The sequence below is a fragment of the Ursus americanus genome, chromosome 8 (assembly GCF_024610735.1).
Source record: "Ursus americanus isolate L20-20 chromosome 8, mUrsAme1.1.p, whole genome shotgun sequence".
In the NCBI taxonomy this organism is placed as follows: domain Eukaryota; kingdom Metazoa; phylum Chordata; class Mammalia; order Carnivora; family Ursidae; genus Ursus; species Ursus americanus.
In genome coordinates, this window is record NC_142134.1 from 42207844 (window position 1) to 42230878 (window position 23035).

A 23035-nucleotide genomic window follows, 5' to 3' on the forward strand; every position below is an offset into this window, starting at 1 on the left:
AGATAAATAAATAAATAAATCTCCCAAAGAGAAAAGAGCAAGTACTTCCATGTGACTAGAGAATCGGGGATGTTGAAGAAAGACACTGGAAACATAAGCTGAGGCCACAGCAGAGAAGATCTTATGAGACAGGTCCACGGAGTATGTATTTTACCCTATGATGTAGTAATTTCCAAACTGCGGATGTTCGGACATGGCCGCCATGATTTTTGCCATATCCATTCACCAACCCCACTTTTAAAAGCTTAATGCTCTTCTTTAAGTCAACCACCTCTAAAACTCTAGTATCTTTATTTAAAAAAAAAAAAAACCAGTGTCCTTGTCACTAATAGAAGTTAATGAAAAAAATGATACAATGAAAGCAAAGCAAGCTTACTACATTCTCGTTACGTCTTACGTATGTGGTTAGCATCCCACATCTGCCCTCCCCCGTAAAACCATACTCTTAATGCATTACCACTCACAGGCTATTATTCACTTGGAAAGCCAGCGATTAATGCAAAGTAAAAAATCTCTAATGATAGATAGAATCACAGGGTCTCCAGGGTAGCTCATTTATTTAGATCATGTAGGTAACCCTTCTTTTTGCCAAATGGTTCTGTCCGTGTTAGGCAAACTGCAGCTGTTTCAGTCCACAGAATAAGATAACAATAAATGCCCTCCTACTCCACAGAGTTATGGTGAGGATTTAACGAGTCTGTGTAGCAGAAGTTCCTTGGATCATAGTCTGATGTTTATTGAGTGCTTGTTATAGACAAGGCACTCTGTTAAATGTTTTGTGTGCATTATCTAATCTTCAAAGCAGCCCTACGAGGTAGGTACTATTATAGTTTCCATTTTACAGATGACGAAGGAAAAACTCAGAGAGGCTCAGTAACATGGCCAGGATGGCATAGGCGGCAAGTCAGTGCCAAACTTTAACTCAAATCTTCCTGGCTCTAAAGTTTTCAATATTAGTTCTAATGATGCCTTTCGTTTGAGTAGTTTATTTCCCTTTTCTCAGAGGCTTTTCCTTTTCACCAGATTCCATTTAGATGTAGGCAACTAATGTTAGTAATATTACCAGGGAGAAAATAGGGGGAAACCATAAACTCAAATCTGATGACCACTAGTTGGCTGGATCATTATTTTCAGAGTTTACTAAATTTACTAAGTTGTTAAAATCACCTTGCAAAGGCTCTTCCATTAATTCAGGCAAAAAAGTTTTCATGTTAAGCAGCTGAACCTCCTTGCCCCCTAATCGGCCTCCTTGCCTTGAGGATGTTCTGCTTTTATCTAATGAACCTCAAGAAATATTTGGTTGATCACATCCATTCCCCTGTGCTGGATGCTAGAAAGCTCAAGGTGAAACCGTAGCCTCGGTCTACAAATGGTTTATACACCGACCTTACTCCCAGTGTTCTCTTATTTTCTGACATTGCCGACCCCTTGGTCTGATTGCTTCATCTATTCATTTATTTGAGATAAGTCCTCCCTCTTTTTTTTTTTACATTTAAAATTAAGGTTTCAAGGATATGAAGGTATTTTTGCAAGACTGTACTATTAAGACTCCAGCAGAAATCTAGACAGTCGCATGTGTGCAAATGTTCCCTTATTGTAGCTTAACTCTCTTTTCCATTTTCACAAAAGTGTCAGGGTCCACGTTTATGAGCCCATAGAAATGCCGGTGGTTGTTGTTGGAGCTAAATGCCTTCCTCCATTGGAAGCCCTCCAGGTTTCCTTTTCCTTTCTTTCCATTCAGTCTGAGAGCTTGGGATATTTGAAAAGTACTCTGCTTAACTTCCTCTATTTCAAATATTCTGTTGTGTATTTTTATAAGCTAACTTCAAGGCTTTTGAGGAGGTAAAACATAAATACAGCAACTAATTACTTGGCTAACAAAATAGCTCACCCCGTGTCCAGTCGCCCGCCCGTGAATCGTTTCCTGGATTGGCTAACCCACGAGCAGACGCGCACCATACCTAACAAACACCGTCGTCTTGTTTTTCCGAACCGTCAGTGTGAATAATTTGTTACTATATGTGAAATATAAAAAGCCCAGTAACATGTAGGCTGTTGATCCCCTTTAGGTCTCTTGGGTTTTCTGAGATCTCAGTTGGACACTTGTTTCCTGTCTCTAACAGAGGTTTGCCTCGGAAGGCCCAGGGCCAGGGCCCCCTGGGCAGAGGACCAAAGAGGTTTGGGAGCCCCCGACCCACCCACCGAGCTGGAAGCAGAGAGCCCTGGATGGTCAAGACCCCATCCCTGAGGGCAAATGGCAGAGCCACCCAGCTGGCCCCAGGCCAGGCTCTGAGGTATGAGCTGGGAGCTCAGCCTGTCTCTGCGTGATGACGCACACGGTTCCACTTGACCTACGGAGTCAACTATGTTGGACGTCTCCGCGGGTGGGAGAGCTCCCCAGCACACAGAACTATTATTATTATTATTTATTTTTGAAACGGCAAGTGGGTTTGGGTCCGATTACCAGTGGTGCCCCGCAGAAGGACTGGGCCGGGCAGAAGGAGGCCATCAGCCTGCTTTCTGATCTAGCATCCTTCCCATGCCAGGGGAACCATTCGAAATCAGGCTTTTCCTGAGACCATTGTTTATGATTCAAGGACACGTCCTTTACCTGCGTGAAGGGCATATGATCTGGGCTCGCATCATGGCTCTGATATACGGGTTTTTTCTCTGTGGTTTTTTTTCTGCTTCCATTTTAATTGCCCTTCTTTGCCATGTCTGATTGATTAGGATTAAAGACAAGTATTTGTGTTTATTATACATGGTTTCTAATGCTGGGGGGAGAAAAGCATTGCCACACTTTTCAAATCCTTTAGTGAAGTGGTTCTCAAACTTTTTGGTCTCAGGACCCCTTCACACTCTTAAAAATAACTGTGGACACCAAAGAGCTTTTGTTGGTTTGTGTGAATATGTCTATGAGTATTTGCTATTTTAGAAATCTGAAACGAAAAATTTAAAAATACTTTTTGAATCTATTTAAGAGTAACAATAATAAACATGCTGTGTGTTAACAGAAATACAATTTTTACGAAAAGAACAATTTTTGCCCAGTGGCCCCGGGCATGCCCACCATGGGCCCCAGGCGCAGAGGGTCCAAGACGAGCCGAGTGGGCCCGCGGTGGGCAAGGTGCTGGGTCCTTCATGATGAAAGACTGTGAGATGTTGCTCTCTCCTCTGTGTAGCCGGTGGTTTGGGTGGTGAAGAGATGGCCGACAGTGTCAAACCCTTTCTCCAGGACCTTGCCAGAGGAGTCAAAGACTCTGTCTGGGGGATTGTACCATCTCAAAGCTAGATGCTCGGATGCGGTGCAAGAGAGAGGAGCAGCGTGAAAGGAGGGCGAGCGGTGTCCTGGCGCAGAGGAGAGCCCAGAGGGTAGAAAGGAAGCGAGAGAGTGAGCCGGTATCTTTAGTAGAATTTTCCAGCGCTGCGCTTGGAATGGCGGAGTATCCTGGCTAAGTCTCCTCTTGTCTTATCCAGTGTTTCTTCCTGTACTACAGTCAGTGACAGCCCCAATTATTGGTGATCCATTACAACATGGAGATGTTTGGTCGTGGCTGGAATTCCTCCTTACGTCCATTTCCAGGGCTCTTTGGGTGCTCCCTCTGTCTGTGCTTCGCAACGCTGTAATGCCACTTGGATTCAAGGCATGGCTGACCTAGCATTCGAGGTATCAGGGACACACTCCCTAGTGTCAGCAAAATAACTGCTGACACGCTCTTCAACCTTTCGCCGCAGGCTCTTTTCCTCATCCAGGGGGTGTCTGTGAGTCTCTTTCCCACCCTCCTGGTTGGTCAGCTGGTTAGTCTTCTGCATATGTCCCTTCTCTACTCGCTGGACTGCTCTGAATATCGTTGGTTCAATAAAGGAATCGAAGGGGCGCCTGGGTGGCTCAGTTGTTAAGCGTCTGCCTTCGGCTCAGGGCGTGATCCCGGCGTTATGGGATCGAGCCCCACATCAGGCTCCTCTGCTGGGAGCCTGCTTCTTCCTCTCCCACTCCCCCTGCTTGTGTTCCCTCTCTTGCTGGCTGTCTCTCTCTCTGTCAAATAAATAAAATATTTAAAAAAATAATAATAAAGGATTTGAAATGCGCCAGCGGTTGTCAATAGAAAAGAATTGGCCTTACTACGTTGGATTTGGCTTGCCCTTGGCTTTCCTCGCAGCAATGCAGTCCTCATACATTATAGGTGGCTGCCTCTTCTCCATCCTCTTACCTCTATTCATTATCAGTGCCATGAAGCAAAGATCCCTGCCAAGCCTACCTTTTCCATCTGTGCCCCTTCTCCCGGGTGGTTTTCTTAAGCAACAGACTTTCCCACAAGATGGTCTACCTGCAGTCTGCCCTGAGTAGTTCAACTTTTGCCGAGAAATTCCCTTCACCGCACTGGTCTCCTGCCAGACTGAAGGCTGTCACAGGCCATGGAGTCGCCTGCCATCCAGAGCAGATGGGTGGGATTGGAGGCTTTAGGAGCTCTTTCCCTTGTCCCTTCCTCTGCCAGGGAAGGCAGGGCCTGCTCTGCCGAGGGCCCTTCTTTCTGAGGAACTGGGATTTTTGTCTCTGGTGCGCTGAAGGCAGAATCTTCCTGACACCAGTGTGTGGATTTTTAACACCGGTGAGTTTGAATGGACCACAGGCTTTTCTGTAGCTCTTTTCTGGCACTTGCCAGCCCCCGTGCCTGGACTGATTGGAATACTCTTTTTGTCCCTGCGCCATTGACCCTCCCAGCTCCCCGTGCTGCCTTCCACCACTCTCGGATGAACGGATTTTGTGGTTCTAGCTGTTGTATCTCGTGGACCTGCTTGTTGTTGGTGTTCTTCTGTGAAGCACATATATTGGTTGTGGGAGGTAAAGGACTATCTCATTTGCTCCTGGTCACTCCCTTTACAGCCATCACTGTCTATCGTTTTTGTAACTCAGGTTAGATTTTGGTCTCTCTTGCTCCACTGCAAAAAACAAAAAAACAACAAACAAGCAAACAATAAAACCCAAAAAACACAAAAAAACCCCAAACTAGCCTGAAGAGATGGGACAGGAGGAAAGACCTCACAGCCAGGTCTGCTGGGTTTTGAGGAGTGATTTTCTTTCTTCCCCCTGAAGGGGAAAAGCTTTTTTCACTGGTCCATTTCAAGTCCCCCAGCTAAAGGGAGAGACCAGTCCCAGACAGGTGCCACTGCAGCACCAGATGCTCAGAGAGCCTGAGCTTGGAACTCTGAAGGTCTGAACGGTACTGCTGGCCACTGCCGGGTCTGTCTGGTACCTCAAAGGGATATTGGGTGCTGCAAAAAGGACCTGAAGGGGCAAACTTATTAAACCCAGTAAGCCTGTGATTGGTTGGTGTTTTCCTGTCATTTTAAAGAGACTAAATGGGGGGGGCAGATGTCAAAACACTTGTCCAGTTTTAAAATGCCACGATTAAATGTGAGGTGGTTTCCGACAAAAAAAAAAAAAAAAAGAAAGAAAGAAAGAAAGAAAGAAAAAAGAAAAAAAAAGAACTATTTTCGAAACCTAAAAAAATGCAAGGAGAAGAGTTATATCACTCTACTGTTTTTGCAAATCTCTAATATCTGGCTTTATAGAAGACAACTGAGTTTTTATATTCACTTTTTTGTTCAGTCTGTTGTGACATCACATGTCATGTGTCATGTAGCCCCTAGAAAAAAAATCACTGTATGCTCATAAGAAATTGAGAGTGTAAAGGGCAAATACTACTTTAATATTATTATGAAAATAGCTCAGACTCTATGAGTCCCCTATAAAGGTCTTGGCACCGCCCCACTCAGGGTACCGTGGCCACACTTTGAGAACCACTGCTCTACTGTGTACCACCATCCTTTCTCTAATACACACACATGAGTTACAGGAAACAAGCTCTGCGGAACATTTTATTTTACTGATCCATCCATTCCTGGATAGCCCAGAGGATCCAATTTATTCAAGCCCTAACATTCTATTCAGTTCTTTGCACCTCAAACTCATTTCTACCAAAGTCCACCTTCCCGACTTTGCAGTATCGGCCTTATGCCCTCAAGCACTCAAGCCTTGCAATGCACAAATAACTTGCTTTCTTAGTTCTACTTTCAAACTCCTCATTCCTTTCCCTTAGTCTATTCCACTCTGGTTAAGGATGAAGGTTAAGATTCAGGAATATGATTGGCCTTGTTTGATGACCCCTTCAGATGACGCCCTAGGGACCCACAGCATGTGTTCGGGTGACATGGAATCATGATTCAGTAAGGAGTACGTGGAAGTTGTTTGGAATTTAAGTCACAAGGCAGGTGTGTATGTGTGTGAAGTGTGTGCTTTGTATGAGAGCAGGATAAGAAGTGAGAAGAATCTAGAATCTCCTGGCAAAAGATTTATTAAACTTCCTCATCACTCTCTCCTATTGCCCCCTCCTTTTTTCTAGACTCAACAACAGAGAAGCTTGTATTCTCCACATTCATTTAAATACTGATTTCTCTTCCTGGCAGGACAAGGAGCTGCTGCATGCCCTTTGGACAGCCAGTTGCCCCCCTTGACCTGTTCAGACCCGAATTGAGAGTTTTTTCCTCTGTGGCTTCAAAGAACATTCACCCACTAATATCCTGTTGATGGCAGCTATATACTTCAAGGAAAGGAGTTCCTGGAATTCAGAAATGCAAAAGTACAACAAAGCAGGGGGCCACAGTCTTTAGCACCCCCGCCCAGGGGTGTTCAAGAGTGCCTAGGGCACTTTGCTGTTGTCAGTCAATCTTTCCCTGCCATCTGTGCCTTTTGTTTATAATGCAGTTGATTAAGATCTGCTTTATTTATCCTAGCTGTTTCAAGTTCAATAATAAGGGGAAATTAGCCCTAGGACTTCCACGATAGTCATTTGGGCTATCACTTTAATGGCCAGAACCCAAGCGAGTCCTTCACGGTCCATCCGCCCTGCTGCCTGCTCTGCGTTGCTACTTGAAGCTTATGGACAGCATCGTTAGCTGCTGCAGGGGCCTCCGGGAACTAAGCATGGACTCAAAGTTCATATGCAAATATTGCACAACCCAGAGGACTAAATTAAGCCAGTTACCCCCTAGCAAAACTTGGCATGAGCCAATGAAAGAAATTAAAACAATGCTTTCCTATTGGTATGGTGCATATGCATGGATGCCCAGGGAACACGGAACCCTCTCCCAAACCCCTTCCGTGGTGAGAATAGCTATTGCTGACCCTTACTGGCCCCCCTCTCAGCCAGATGTGTAGGAAGTGGGAAGTGGGTACTGTTGCTATCACCAGCCCCTGAGGAAACAGGCTTGGGAGGTCAGGCAGCTTGCCCAAAGGTAACTTCACTGTGGATGAAGTCGTAGATAAGAACTTGCTTCCATGGGGTCTGACTCTGCTGCTGGGCAAGTTTACCATTTTACTATTCTGACAAGTGGCTGGGCAAATGCAAGTCATTCAAGGTACCAGGGCCCCTGAAGTTTAAGTTACCGTTTAGGGAATGTACGGTTGTCTGCCTTCCCTCCTTCCCCACTCTTCCCCATCTTAAACTCTCCCACTTCCTCTAGAAGATAAACTGCGGGAGGGGCAAGGACTTGGATTATTATTATTATTATTATCATTATTATTATTATATTGTTATTTTGCTGTAGAATCCTCAGCGCCTAGACACATAGAAGTTCCCAATAAATGCCTACAATGAATGAATGAGTGAGTGAAGGAATGAAGGGAATTGCAACATGGTATACTAATTTCTGATTTATAGGGATTTGTCTGGGGGCCCTGAGAGCAGCCACGGCTTCTCGTTTTCCTTAGTCCTCCCAGCAGAAGGCAGGATTTCCATTATCCAGGGAAGCTCCTGGTATGGAGCCAATTTTTCCCCATACAAATAAATACCTTTTATTTGTTTCACAAACATTTACTGAGCTCATTCTGGGCTCTGCATTAGGCGCTAAGGATAGAGAGGGGAGCAAGGCTCAGTCCCTGACCTCACGGGACCTGCGGGGTGCTCGGGATGGCAGCGCAGCAAGCCAGGAATGACCATTCCGTATGAGGAGTGTGGTGACGGGCGAGTTGCAGTGCTCTGGGAAGGCATGGAGGAGGGCACCCAGCCAGGGGCAGGACTGCTGGAGACGGGATCATCCGGGGAAGTTTCCGGGAAGGAGGGACCTGAGGATGAGTAGCACTGAGGAGGTGAATTACCCAGTTGTGAGTTAAACGTAAAAACTATATTCTTAAAACCACAACTTCTCATCTTTGAGAAAGAATACATCTGTTCTATCTTTTGAATGCTACCACTTCCTGGTGATTAAATGGCGTGTCCATCTAATGTCAGGATGGAGTCAGGAATGAGGACGTCCTGAGACTTACGTGTTTCTACCGTCCTCTATTGAGCAAGTGTGTGGTGTCTTTTTGTTCACCACAGTGAGGGCTTGTCACACCCTCATAATGGCCCCATTGTCAGCACGGCTTTTCGATGTGAGTGTGATAACCGCATCCGGGATGGCTGGACCCCAGCCCTGGGATGGGGCAGAGCACCCTGGCAGGGGGCATCCCGGTGACTGACAGAGGAGGAGGAGGAAGAAGGGGTCCAGGGAGGTGAACCCCCGTGGAGAGTAAGTCTGTCTGGTCCAGCAGTGGGTGAGGAATAAAGAGCTGGAGGCCTGCAGGGCCCAGCTTCCAGGGGTTGGAGTGGATGAGGGACCAGGCTAAGCAGGCAGGGGAGGGGGTAGGAAGGACTTGAAAGCACCGGGTTTGAGCATGAAGGGCTCATCTCTCAGAAGGGCTAGGAGAGTGGGCTGCGCCACCCAACGGCGCCTGGCCTGCAGGTTTCATGGGGCCCAACCTCCAGCCTATTCTCTGCTCTCCCTGCTGTGGTCCCAGAGGGTACGCACACCTGGGGAGGAGGGGGCAGGCTTGCTCTAATTTGCACGAAGATACCTTACAGGCCAGCTGAGTCCTGCAGAAGGACTGTGTCAGTGACGTGCAGAACAAAAAGGGGCTCATTTCTAGAAAGGAAGGGGGAAGAAGGAAGAAGGCAAGAACCCAGACCCGGGGACCCAATTACAAAATCATTTTGATGGTTTGGCTCCCAAGTGAATCCCCGGTATCTAGAGCGGGGGGAGGCAAATAGTTCAATAAATAGTTGTTGAATGAATAAATGAGTGAATAGCCAGATGAGAACCGAGGCTCAGGGCCTGGGGGTGAGGGCACTCACAGATGGTGGTGAAGTAGCCCCATCTGCCGTGGGCAGGGAGCCAAGGAAGCTTTACCCTCCAGTGTCTGTATCCAGGGGAGCCAGACGCGGAGTGGGGCTGGTTCCGTGGCTCTGCCCATCAGTCACAGGCCTGAGGTTTGGCTCTCATTATCCCGGAGATTTTCACTGCCTGGGGTATTGCAGGAGAGTGTCATCTTTTTCAAAGTCCAGGCTTGGAGGTCAGAAATGACTCGTGCCAAACCAAACTCTCTGCGACAGGTCCTTACGCAGACCACTTAACCTCCCTCAGGGGCAGTGTCCTTATCCGTGAAAAGGGAAACATAATAGGCTATCGTGGTTAAGATCCGAGGCTCTGCGTTTTAACTGCCTGCTTTTGAATCTCAACTCCACCACCTGCTAGCTACCTAATTCTCTCTGCACCTCAGTCTCCTCGCTTGTAAAAAGGGACCCATGAAAGCATTTCCCTCATGGGAGCCTTGTGAGCGTTAAATGAGTCAATACACACAAAGTCCTTAGAGCACTGTCCTATCAGCCATCGTCTTCATCACTATCATCCCCACTGCCTCAAAGGGCAGTCGTGAAGATGTGTGGAGATAATAAGCAAGCTCGGCACAGTGCCTGACACATGGCAACTCCCTCCCACTGGCTTCATTCCTGCTGTAATTACCCAGTGTCCCTCCCCTGCGACTTCACCAGAAGATTCCATGTGACCTTCCCTGTTTTCATCCTAAACCAGCAGCTCATCCAACCCCGCTGGTAAGGGAAAACGAGAACACTCAACCTTTCCTTCCTTGTTCTTGTTCCTTTCAATTAAGTGGCTTGAGAAGCTGAAAGGGCAGGAGACCGTGGACAGACCCTGTCCTGAGGAGGAAGGCGATCTGGACTCAGATATTGTTCCATTTGTCCGTCTCCCGTGGGCTGAAGCTGAGATTTTTTTTGAGCCACAGACAGGTTCTGGCCTCAGAAGTCCAGTCCCATCCTCTCAAGAAGCATGGGTGGCCTATGCCTTATTTTTCTCTATTTTCAGGGAGGCACTTGTGGTTGAGAGAGGCGAGGTCACACCACAGGGCAGGGACTCCTCTCATCCTGCTGGCTACCATATCCCAGCGCCTTCCCTGGGCCTGGCATGGGACCACTACCTAGAAAGGCGGAGACAAATGCCACCTGCCCCAGGCCCAGTGGGGTCGGATTTTAAGACTTGAGCACAGCTCTACTTGACCCCACCCTCTCCTTTCTTTACACTATACAATATCTTAGACGTCAGTGATCTGAGTTTTGGGGTATTTGGGGGTGGGGAATTGATGGCAGTTGCACCCTTATTGTGGTAAGAAGCACAGAGCATGAAATTCTCCGTCTTCGTCATTTCTAAGTGTATCGTTCAGCAGTATCGAGTGCACTCACGTTGCCATGAAACAATGATCGGAGCTTTTAAAGTTTAATGACATAAAACAATTTATGTCTATTGTCCGACAACTCATGAGAACATCTAGTTGTTGATGGTTTGGGTCTCCCCCCTTGTTGGGGTGACGTCGTTTGCTCTCCTAAAGTTTATTACCCAGCGTGCGAAACAGGTCTGTCTCGTGTTTAAAAACATCAAGAAAAAAGCAGAAAGATTTGATTCTGTATTTTGGTTTCGCAGACCCAGGACCATATGTTTACAAAATATAACATCTGATCCAGATTTCACTGCACAGTGGAAACTGAATAGAAACTCTAGTGGAATTTTTCCAAATCCTTCTCATTAAGGAAGACACTCCTAGTATTCTTTTTTAATGAAAGAAAACAATGCAAGTGTTTTTTAGTAGTTTTATTTTCTATTTTTAATACTTTCTAGGTGACATAAAGGATTTCCCTTTTTCCAGTTTTTAGAAATTTTTAATCTGATTACCAGAGAACGAGAGGTGCATCGCAGAAAACGTCAACATTTAACAAATGTATGATTAAGAAAATAAAAGTAACTTTAATCCAACCTCTAGTGACGGCCACTGCGGCACATTCTTCTAGAGCTTCCTTGAAAATACTGACACACAAAGACACATAATGTCTTTGTAATTATATTTCACATATAACTTGGTACACGGTCTTTTAGGCTTTTTCCTTAATAGTATACAATATCTACTTTATAGACGTCAGAGATTATATTGTTTATATTCTTTTGCAATTTGCATTTTTCATGTAAATGTCTTGGATATCATTCCATGTCAGAACACACAGATCCTTTTAAACAGCTGAATAGTATTTCATGGTTTGTACCGTGAAACACCTCTCTGGTCCCGTACTGAGGGACCCTGGGCCGTTTTCAGGTTTTTGCTTGTCCCTACAGTGCTGCAGTGAGCAGGGAGGCCATGCCCGTATGATTCCTTTCGGTCCATGGTATCAGGCGGGAGTCCTTGTACTTTCTTGCTTGAGCTTCCCCTTCCCTTCCCTTTACCCTGGCTCCCTGGAGGACCCCTTACTCGCTCTGGCATCTGTCATCCAGCCTCCCGAGCCTCTGAACTATTACCTGTCTGGGGAGGATACGAATTCTTGCCAACTTCTTCCCTCAGGGCTGTCACAAGGACTGAGATCATATTTGCTGAGCACTTTGCATTCCCTTAATAATTGCCAATACATAAATATAAAATGTTTTCAGTTCCAACAGAGCTTTTGGATGCCTTTCAGGAAGAAGTGAGGGCCCATTTAAAATAACTGTGTCGGTATAAATACTCACAGCCTGTCCTTTGTATTCTAAATGACACTGCTGAGAGCGGAGAGCTCGCTGGAGCTGGGTTCAGGCGCAGTTTACTTCCTGGGTCCTGGTGGCTGAAGACCGGGGAGGCATGAGACCCCCTACCGGGGGGCCACCTATGGGAGCGGTGTCAGTCTCTTGAGATTTCAGATGAAACGAAGCACTTTTCTTTTGCACGCTCATCTGCTCAACACTCAATCCTCAGGAGTCGACCTGGAGCGAGGAGAGAGGCAGGGGGAGTCCAGCAAGGAGCAGAGCTCCCGCCTCGAGGAAGCTTACAGTCTAGCACATGACCCAGAGGGCCACTGAGCCTTGGTGTCCTTTGAGATACAGAAGAGCTGGGTTCAAATTCCCAAGTCCATGCTCCGCCGAAGCCCAAAGCCTTCCAGGATGTGTGCAAAGCACCAGCTGAGGGTTTTACGTCCTTGGCTCCCTCTCCCTGTGACTCCTGCTTCCAAGGCGATGACCTCTGTCTGTGTAGCTCAGGCCAGGGAGGAACATCAGCCCCTTCCTCTTGTTCCACAGAGCCCCCCTTCTCCCAAAACATGCGTGAGCTTCAGTCACTTCCCCAGACGTTTTTGAGGGGTATCACAGGGAAAAAGACGCTTCTACGGGACAGAAAAGCAAACGACTTCCAATGGTAACGACCAGCAATTACATGGTGCTCTCTCTACACCCGGCTCCGATCCATGCACTTGACCAATTACATGGTGCTCTCTCTACACCCGGCTCCGATCCATGCACTTGACCAATTACATGGTGCTCTCTCTACACCCGGCTCCGATCCATGCACTTGACCAATTACATGGTGCTCTCTCTACACCCGGCTCTGATCCATGCACTTGACAGTTAACTTACATAAACTTCCCAACTATCCTGGAGAGGTAGATACTATCCTTGCCCCATTTTGAAGATAAGAACATTAAATGTAGCTGACACTGTGGGACCCTCCTCATATTCCTTTGGCCTTCACCGTTTTAGCACCCGCCAGCCCCAGTTCCCACTGCCACCGTGTCTATGCGGAGAGCTTTCTCTGCCCACGTGTGGCAGGCCAGACGTGCCAGGGGGGTTACTGTCCCCTGAGAGCAGCCCTCAGCCAATGACTGATGGGAGCTGGTATAGAACCCCCGTCTCCTGTGCCCCTTGAGTTTCATAACTCAGAGGCACATGTTTTACGTGTGTCCCCCGATTTCTCTGGGGGCTGATGCTCCAGCTGTCCACATACGCTCATGGGCCTCCTTCCCTTCCTGTGTCACTTTCTCCCTCCCTCATGCACAGTTCCGGGAATTACCTCCAAATCAACTACTTTCACTCAAATGGCTATTTTAGGGTCTGCTCCTGGGGAAAACTCAACCGAGATGCTGAATCGTGCATACGAGGTCACATGACTGCCTGGATTCAAACCCAGAGCGTCTGGACTGGAGTCTGTGATCTTTGCCACCACATCACATGGCCTGTCAGCTTCAAACCGAATGCAAGGCGTACCCATTTAAAGGCATTCTCGACCAAAAGGGTGGCATAGGAGCCCCCAGCTTCTGTCCCCCGATGAAGAACAATGATTAGATAGCATCCATGAACAAAAACACCTTTGGGAGAGCTCAGGAGTCTGCTTAAGGAACGCCAGCAACACAGTGGAACACAACGTCTGAGAACTGCACAAAAAGGGCAGGAAGGACAGCTTCACCCTCCGGTGTCTGCCAACCCCAGGCCGGCTCTGCTCAGCATCGAGAATGAACTTCCCTGCCAGAAAGTGCTCTCCTCCCTGGGAAGGGGGCGGCAGGGTGAGCGGCCATCTGCCCACCTTTCTGGGACACTGCACAGGGACGCAGCTTGGTTTCACCCCACCGAGAAGCACCAAGCTGAGATGGAGAGACAGGCCTGGGAACCGAGAAGAAGTCCAGGGTTCACGAGCATCAGGCACGCTGCAGGAGCAACCGGAGTTCCCGGTGGTCTGCCCTGCAGAGGGCCCGGCAGCTTTAGCCACTGAAGAAACCAACGGCCAGCACAGCCACTGCGGACCCCTTGCAGATGCCACTACTGAGGTTTTCCCACTGTAAGTTTTCCCACTCTCAGACGCAGCCGCCTGAGTCTCTCCCCACCTCCTCCTCTTCCGACCCCTGGAGCCCCAGCTCCACGCTGGCAGCCCGCCTTGGCCTCTGCGGCTATGTGAGGGCAAGACGCTAGCCCCGACCCTTGCAGCTGGTCCCCCACTGCTGTGCGCACATCCGGGGCTAGTCCCTCCGGTTGTGCTCCTGCACACCACCAAACCATGCACGCGCCCGTGATGGGAACCCACAGCCACTGGAGTGCACCCTGATAGCCAGGGTTCCCTCAGCCGCTGTCGGCCTGGGTCGGGCCCTGACTCCTATCACTCCCCGCACCATGGGGCTCTCCTAACACTAAGTCCCTGTGGTTCCACACCTGCATCCTGCTGGCCCAGCTTCTGTCACTGGCCTCTCCTGCCATGCGTGTGCCCAGGTGAGGCCCTACACCATAGAAGGGCACGCTGCATGGATGTGGCCAGGGATGCCGGGGCCCTTGCGGCTGCTGGGAGGCTCACAGCTGCCCCCAGCCCTTGCTACCGGCCCTGGCCCTCACTACTACGTGTATGCCTGGAACCAGCCCCTGCCACCACCTGCCGCTGTCTCCTGAAGTTGAGTGTGTAACACACCTTGCGCTTCGGCTACCACCACTCCGTGCCCCGGCCCCTAGCCGCTGAACCTGGAGGCAGCGGGTGGATGACCCCAACAGCCCTTGCAGGCACTGAAGAACCCCCTGCAGCACTCTCCAAGGACCACACAGTTGTCCATGTTGTAGACTTATGGAACACCATTAAAAGGCACAATCGATGTATTCTTGGAGTCCCGGAGGGAGAAAGTAAGGAGAAAGGGGCAGGAAGCTTTTTAAAAGAAATAATGGCTGAGAACTCCCCCAAACTGGGGAGACATCTGGATACCCAAATTCATGAAGCTCACAGGTCCCAAACAAATTCAATCTGAAGAGATCGGTCCAATACACACTATATTAAAACTGCCCAAACTCAAAGACCAAGAGAGAATCTTGAAAGCAGCAGGGCAAAAGAAGCTTGTCACCTAGAAGAGAGCCCCCATAAGGCTATGGGTGGATTTCTCAGAAGAAACCTTATAGGCCAGCAGACTGGGGGATGATGTATTCAAAGTGCTTCAAGAAAAAACTGCCAAGCAAGAATATTTCATCTGCCAAAGTTTCCTTCAGACTCTTAACTCTAGGAAACACACTGAGGGGGGCGCCTGGGTGCCTCAGCTGTTAAAAGAGTCTGCGTTCAGCTCGGGTCGTGATCCCAGGGTCCTGGGATCGAGTCCCACATCGGACTCCCTGCTCGGCAGGAAGCCTGCTTCTCCCTCACACACTCCCCTTGCTTGTGTTCCCTCTCTTGCTGTCTCTCTCTGTCAAATAAATAAAGAAAATCTTTAAAAAACAAAACAAAACAAAACAAAACTGAGGGGTGCTGGAGGGGAGGTGGGTGGGGGGATGGGGTAATTTGGTGATGGGCATTAAGGAGGGCACTTGAAGGAATGAGCCTTGGATGTTGTATGCAACGGATGAATCCCTAAATTCTACCTCTGAAACTAATAATACATTCTATGTTAATTAAATTGAATTTAAATTAAAAATTAAAAAAAAAAAGAAATGAAGGAGAGACAAAGACTCTCACAGGCAAACAAAAGCCAAGGGAGTTCACCACCACTAAACCTGCCTTACGAGACATACTGTAAGGAGTTTTTCAAGCTGAAATGCAAGGACATTAATTAATAACAAGAAAATATATGAAAATGTAAAATACACCGATAAAGGTAAGTATATAGTCAAATTAGAACACCCTAATATTATAATATGGTGGTGAGTTACTGATTTATTCTAGTATAAAAGTTAAATAACAGAAACATAAAGAATAGCTATAGCTACAATAAATTATTAATGGATAAACATCATAAAAATATAAATTGTGATATCAAAACCATAAAATGTGGCAGGGGGAATAAAAGGGTGGAGTTTTTGTACGTGATCAAAGTTAGTTGTTATTAGCTTAAAACAGATCGTTGTATCTCTAAGATATTTCATGCAAGTATCAGGGTAACTGCAAAGCAAAAACCTATGGTAGATGTACAAAAGACAAAGAGAAGCACCTCGAGGTATACTACTACGAAAACTCACCAATTCACAAGATAGACAGCAAGAGGGGAGCAATAAAACTACAAAAACAATCTGAAAACAATTAACAAGATGGCATCAGTGAGTCTTTACCTATCAATAATTACTTCACACATAGATGGATTAAATTCTCTAATCAGAAATCATAGAGTTGCTGAATGGATTTAAAAAACAAGACCCAGGGTGCTTGCATGGCTCGGTCGGTTACTCATCTGCCTTCGGCTCAGGTCATGATCCCAGGGTCCTGGGATTGAGCCCTGCATCATCAGGCTCCCTGCTCAGTAGGGGAGCCTGCTTCTCCCACTCCCTCTCCCTCTGCCCCTGCTCATGTGCTCTCTCTCTCTCATTCACTCTATCTCTCAAATAAATAAACTTTAAAAAATCTTTAAAAAAATAAAATTGAAATAAAAAACAAGACCCATTATGCTGGATATAAAAAACTCCCTTCAGCTGTAAGGACTACATACACTCAAAATGAAGGGATGGAAAAGATGTTTTATGCAAATGGAAACCAAAAGAGAGCAGAGGTAGCTATACTTGTATCAGACAAAACAGACTTTAAGCTAAAAGCTCCAATAAGAGACAACTAAGGCCATTATATAATGATAAAGGGTTCAGTTCCTCAAAGGGATATAACAATTCTAAATATATATGTACCTAACATCAGAGCACATAAATATATTAAGCAAATACTAACAGATCTGAAGGGAAAAATAGACAATACAATAGTAGTAGGGGTATTACTACTTTCAACAATGGATAGATTATTTAAAGAGAAAATCAAAAGGACACATTGGACTTGAACTGTACTTTAGACAAGTAGACCTAACAAATATATACAGAGCATTCCATCTAACAGCAGCAAGAATACTTTTTCTTCTCAAGGACACAGAACAGTCCCCAGGATAGATCATATGATAGGTAGGTGACAAACAAGCCTTAGCAAATTTTAAAAGATTGAAATCATATCAAATATCCTTTCTGACCACAATGGTTTGAAACTAGCAATCAACAGAGGAAGAGAACTGGTAAATTCACAAGTATATGGAAACTAAACAACACACTTTTGAACAACCCATGACAATCACAAGGGAAATAAAAAAAATATATCTTGAAACAAATATAAATGGAAGCACACATACCAAAAACATACAGGATGCAGCAAAAGCAATTATAAGAGTGAAGTTTATGATAATAAACATCCACATTAAAAAAAGAAAAAGCTAGAAAAAGAGAAACAAGCTAAGCCCAAAGTTACCAGAAGGAAGGAAACAGCAAAGATCAGACCAAAAGTAAAAGAGATAGAGAATAAAAAAAAAAATGGACAAAATAAAGGAAATTTTTTGTTTTTTGAAAAGATAAACAAAATAAGCAAGAATTACCGAGGGCTAAAAAGAAAGAGAAGAGTCAAATAAATAAAATTATAAATGAAAGAGACATTATAATTGACACCACAGAAATACAAAGGATTATAAGAGACTACCATGAACAATCATACACGAACAAATGAAACAACCTTGAAGAAATTAATAAATTCCTAGAAACATACAACCTACCAAGACTAAATCATGAAGAAATAGAAAATCTGAAAAGATCAATAATGAGTAAGGAGACGAAATTGGTAATCAAATTTCCATACTACCCAAAGCCGTGTGTAGATTCAATGCAATCCCTACGAAAATTCCAATGGCATTTTTTTTTCAAAGAAATAGAAAAAACAGTCCTAAAATTCCTATGGAACCGGAAAAGATCTTGAATAGGCAATGCAGTCTTGAGAAAGAAGAACAAAGCTAGAGGCATCACACTTCCTGATTTCAAACTATATTACAAAGTTATTACACCATATTTTTGGCATAAAACAGACACATACACCAATAGAACAGAATAGAGAGCCCAGAAATAAACCTACACATGTATGGTCAACTAATCTTTAAGAGAGGTGTCAAGAATACACAAGGGGGAAAGGATAGTCTCTTCAATAAATGGTGCTGGAAAAACTGGATTTCCACATGCGAAAGAATGAAATTGGACCCTGATCTTACACTACTCATAAAAATTAACTTCAAATGGATTAAAGGCTTAAACACAAGACCTGAAACCATAAAACTCCTAGAGGAAAACATAAGGAAAAGCTCCTTGATCTTGGTCTTGGCAAGGATTTTTTAGATAGCACACTAAAAGCATAAGAAACAAAAGCAAAAATCAGTATCAAGCTAAAAAGATTCCACACAGCAAAAGAAACAAGCAACAAAATGAAAACGTAACCTGTAGAATGGGAGAGAATATTTATAAACTGTTTATCTGATAAAGGGTTAACATCCAAAATATATAAGGAACTCCCACAACTCAATAGCCAAAAAATATTCTGATTTAAAATTGGGCAAAGGGGGCGCCTGGGTGGCACAGCGGTTAAGCGTCTGTGCCCTTCGGCTCAGGGCGTGACCCCAGCGTTATGGGATCGAGCCCCACATCAGGCTCCTCCGCTATGAGCCTGCTTCTTCCTCTCCCACTCCCCCTGCTTGTGTTCCCTCTCTCGCTGGCTGTCTTTCTCTGTCAAATAAATAAATAAAATCTTTAAAAAAATAAAATAAATTAAAATTGGGCAAAGGACCTGAGTAGAATTTTTTTCAAAGAAGACATACAAGTGGTCAATAGTATATGAAAAGATGTTCGACATCACTAATTATCAGGGAAATGCAAATCAAAACCACAATGAGATGTCACTCCAAATCTGTTTAGATGGCTATTATCAAAGACAAGAGATAACATATGTTGGCAGGGGTATGGAGAAAAGGGAACCCTCGTGCCCTGTTGGTGGGAATGCAAACTGGTACAGCCACTGTGGAAAACAGTATGGAAGTTCTGCAAAAACTTAGGAATGGCAGTCCCATCTTTAGGTATATGTCCGAAGGAAATGAAATCCCTATCTCCAAGAGATATCTGCACTCCCATGTTCATTGCATGAACTCCCATATTCACAATAACCAGAATATGGAAGCAGCCTAAGTATCCATCGTCAGAGAAACAGTGTGGTATATATGTACGACAGAAGATTTTTCAGCCATTAAAAAGAAGAAGAAGAAGGAGAAGAAGGAGAAGAAGGAGAAGGAGGAGAAGGAGGAGAAGGAGGAGAAGAAGAAGAAGAAGAGGAGGAGGAGGAGGAGGAGGAGGAGGAGGAGGAGGAGGAGGAGGAAGAGAAGGAGGAAGAAGAAGAAGAAGAAGGAAACCCTGCCTTTTGTGACAACATGGATGGACTTTGAGGGCATTAAGCTAAGTGAAATAAGTCAGACAGAGAAAGACAAATACTGTATGATCTCATTTAGATGTGGCATCTCAAAAAGCCAAACTCAAAGAAACAAAGAGAAGAACGGTGGTCGCCAGGGGCTGACGGGTGGGTGAAAGGTGAAGTTGTTGGTAAGAGGTAAAAGGGTACAAACTTCTGGTTATAGGAGCGAGAAGTTCTGGGGATGTAATGCACAGCATGGTGACTATAGTTAACAATACTGGATCGTACACTTGAAAGTTGCGACGAGAGTAGAATTCTCAATGTTCTCACCGTAACAATAACAACAACAAAATGGTAATTTGTGAGGTGAAGGATGTGTAACTAATATTATTGTAGTAAACATTTGCAATATATATATATATATGTATGTATTAAATCATCACATTGTACATCTTAAGCTTACACAATTTTATATGTCACTTATATCTCCATGAAGCTGGAAAAAAATCAAGGCATTCCTCACCACAGAGGAGTTTCCCAGGCCCTTGATCCCTCTCTAAGAAATATTATAATGGCTGCCACGTACTGCTCGGCCTTGTACTAAGTGTACACAGCCTTATTTAAAAATCACAACAAACCTGTAAGAGACATTTTTTTAAAGATTTTATTTATTTGAGAGAGAGAGAGAGAGCATGGGGGGGGGCAGAAGGAGAGGAAGAAGCAAACTCCCCACTGAGCAGGGAGCCCCACACGGGGCTCAATCCCATGACCCTGAGATCATGACCTGGGCCAAAGGCAGACGCCTAACTAACTGAGCCACCCAGGCGTCCTCAAGAAAGGCACTTTTATTAATCTCTGTTTTCTAGGTGATATATCTGAGACTAGGAGAATTTAAGATTTACCTGCCCAAGACCACTTGAAAATGGAGCCAGGGTTTGCACACAAGTCTTTCTAAATCCACTACTCAGACCCTCCTCCACTACACCATCTACCATAGCATGGTAAGTGCTGACATGGAGGAAAATGGGGTACAAGATGTGTTCGTGGCCAATGTATTAGTTTTTGATCGCTGCAATGGTAAATTGCCACAAATTTAGTGGCTTACACAATGCAAATTTATATTTCATATTTCTTATGTTAGAAATCCAACATAGGCCTCAGTATGCCAAAATCACAACATCAGTTCCTTTCCAGAGGTTCTGAAGGGAGAATCTGTTTCTTTGCCTTTTCCAGGCTTTAGAACCTTTCAGTGTTCCATTGTCAAAGCCAACAATGTCACATGTCTTTGGCCTTCTCTTGTCACATCTCTGTCTCTGAATGACACTGTATGGAAAGGTTTTCCAATTTTAAGGCCCATATGATTTGATTGGGCCCACCTAGACAACCCAGCTTGCTCCTTCCTTCTCGTAGTCTTTAACCTTAATCACATCTGCAAAATCCCTTCCGCCATATAAGGTCACATTTTCACAGGTTCTAGGGATCAGGATCTGGACATCTCTGGGAGGCCACTATGCTGCCTACCACTGCTAAGTTCTATCATTTCAGAGAGGGCTTTCATGAGAGGGTGGGCTGAGTTTTACAAAGATGAAAAAAATGTAAAAGAGTAGACTGTCCATTGTAGAATAACGAAGACTTCCTTGACTTGGAGCCAGATGGAGCCACTAGTGGGCTGAGCCAATTGTGGACACAAAGAAGCCCCGGGAAGAAGATACTGAGAAGACCAGATTAAGAACAATTCTAGACCAAGACATCAATCTACACAATAGAGGGATTTGTGTGGGAATGCTTAGTCTCTTGCCAGAAGTGGAGTCGAGTGAACCCTCCTTGTATCAGTATGGTGCTTTTGCCTACAAATAACAAAATGTCCAGCCAATAGTAGGCTAAATTATAAAGATGCTTAATTATCTCACATTTCAAGAAGTATAGAGGTGGAGGTTCCAGGGTTGTCTGGTTGTTCAACAAGATTATCGAGGATCCAAGGCTCTTTCCATCTCTAGCTCTGCCATCCTCAGTGTGCTAGGCTATGCTTGTCCTCATGGTGAGAAGATGGCTGCCTAAGTACAAAGTGTAATGTCTTCATATTAATCAGCCTAGAAGGGCAGGAAGGAAGTTTAGTTGTGGGAAAGGAACTCCTCGTTATGGATCTCTTTCTTATTAGGGAGGAAGGCTTTCCCAGAACTCCTCATAGATCTTCTTTCTCATCTCATGTCTGGTCAGATGCCCACAATTAAGTCAAACACTGGTAAAAAAGGAAGGAGATTGCCACGACTGGCTTAGATCAATGCTGACCATCCCCTGAGGCAATACACATTGTCCCTCAAACAAAACCTGAGTTATGTTAGCAAGGAAGAGGTGGGCAATAACGATTCCTCCATAACCTAGGAAACCAACAATGCCTCATAGCTTAAGAAACATTACTGGAGATCTATTCTAGTTAGGAATATAAAAACCCATAACTTCTTACAGCTTTTCTTTCACTCTGAGCCAAAAACTCCACTCAAGACAAACTCTCCAGTGTATTCCCACAATCCCTTGTCACCTTCTTTTCTTCCTTCCCCTCATTGAGGATTTCTCCCTTACAGCCTGTGTTACTTTGGGCAGGTTACTTAACCTCCCTGAACCTTGATATTTTCATCATAATATCTAGCTTCCAGGATTGTTTTAGGGATGAAGTGATATAACAAATGTAAAAGTATGTAGCCTAATCCCTGGCACATATGAAATGTGAAATAGATATTGGTTAAATAGTAATGATAACAGGGATTTGTATATGCTGGTGACCAGGCTTTAAATGTCCACACTAAGAACACAATGGAAATGTTGTAAGGGGCCTTGTAGAGTCTGCACAGTGAGCTGACAATCAGCCAACAGATAGTCACTGTGTGAGTTCTCTTTGTCCATAATGTCAGTTAAAATCTCCAGGCCTGTTAAGAAGAATCTGCTTGTACCAGCATTTTCTAGCAGTTTGGTAGGGGAGATATAATTGTGGTTGCCTTTATTTAAAACAGGTCATCAAGGCTAGGGGGTGGCAGCAGGACAGAGTCAGAGCTGACAGGTGCCAGTGTGAAATGAAGGGAGAAAGGCTTTCTAATTATCTGGGGTGGGTATAGGTCACTGAGCCTTTCTCAGCGACAACGGGGACCTTGACCTTGAAGCTGGTGTGAGTCAAACTTGTCATCAGGGAACGTGTTCCTGAGGGGTGTCTCAGGTGCCCCTCACCTCACCCATGTGAGCCCTGTCCGTGAGACCAGCTGCGTGCCTGAGGCCAGATGGCTGTTACCCTCTTTCCTATTTCAATCTCAGGCCTTACTGCTGGGAGGAGATTGGGTGGCCACATCTAACTTTGGGGAGGAGAAGGGGAAGAAAGCAAAAGGATGTCTGTTAGTCCATACTTAATACTGATATTCCAGTTCTTACAGACACACCTCCACGCTCTGCCCCTTCATGATCTCAACAAAAAAAAATACACACACTTGGTTATCTGGTCTAAGTAACTTTTAAAGGCTGTTGGCTGCTTTTCTCAGCATCTCCTCTTGTGAGGTAAGCAGAAGCAGAGCTGGCTCGACCGTGGAAGGTCTTATCACCTAAAGGGAGCGCCTGGCCCAGGAGCATCAGCGTCCCCTGGGAGCTTGTTGGAAATGCAGTATCTCAGGTCCCTTCCTACACATTGAATCCAACCTGCAATTTGACAACATTGCCCGGTAATTGGTATGCCCT

General features: G+C 45.4%; 1 pseudogene; it reads left to right on the forward strand.

Annotated features, from left to right (window-relative positions):
• The first annotated feature begins 3172 nt into the window (after positions 1-3172).
• Positions 3173-14553, forward strand: LOC123804100 (etoposide-induced protein 2.4 homolog pseudogene; annotated as a pseudogene).
• Positions 14554-23035: the final 8482 nt, after the last annotated feature.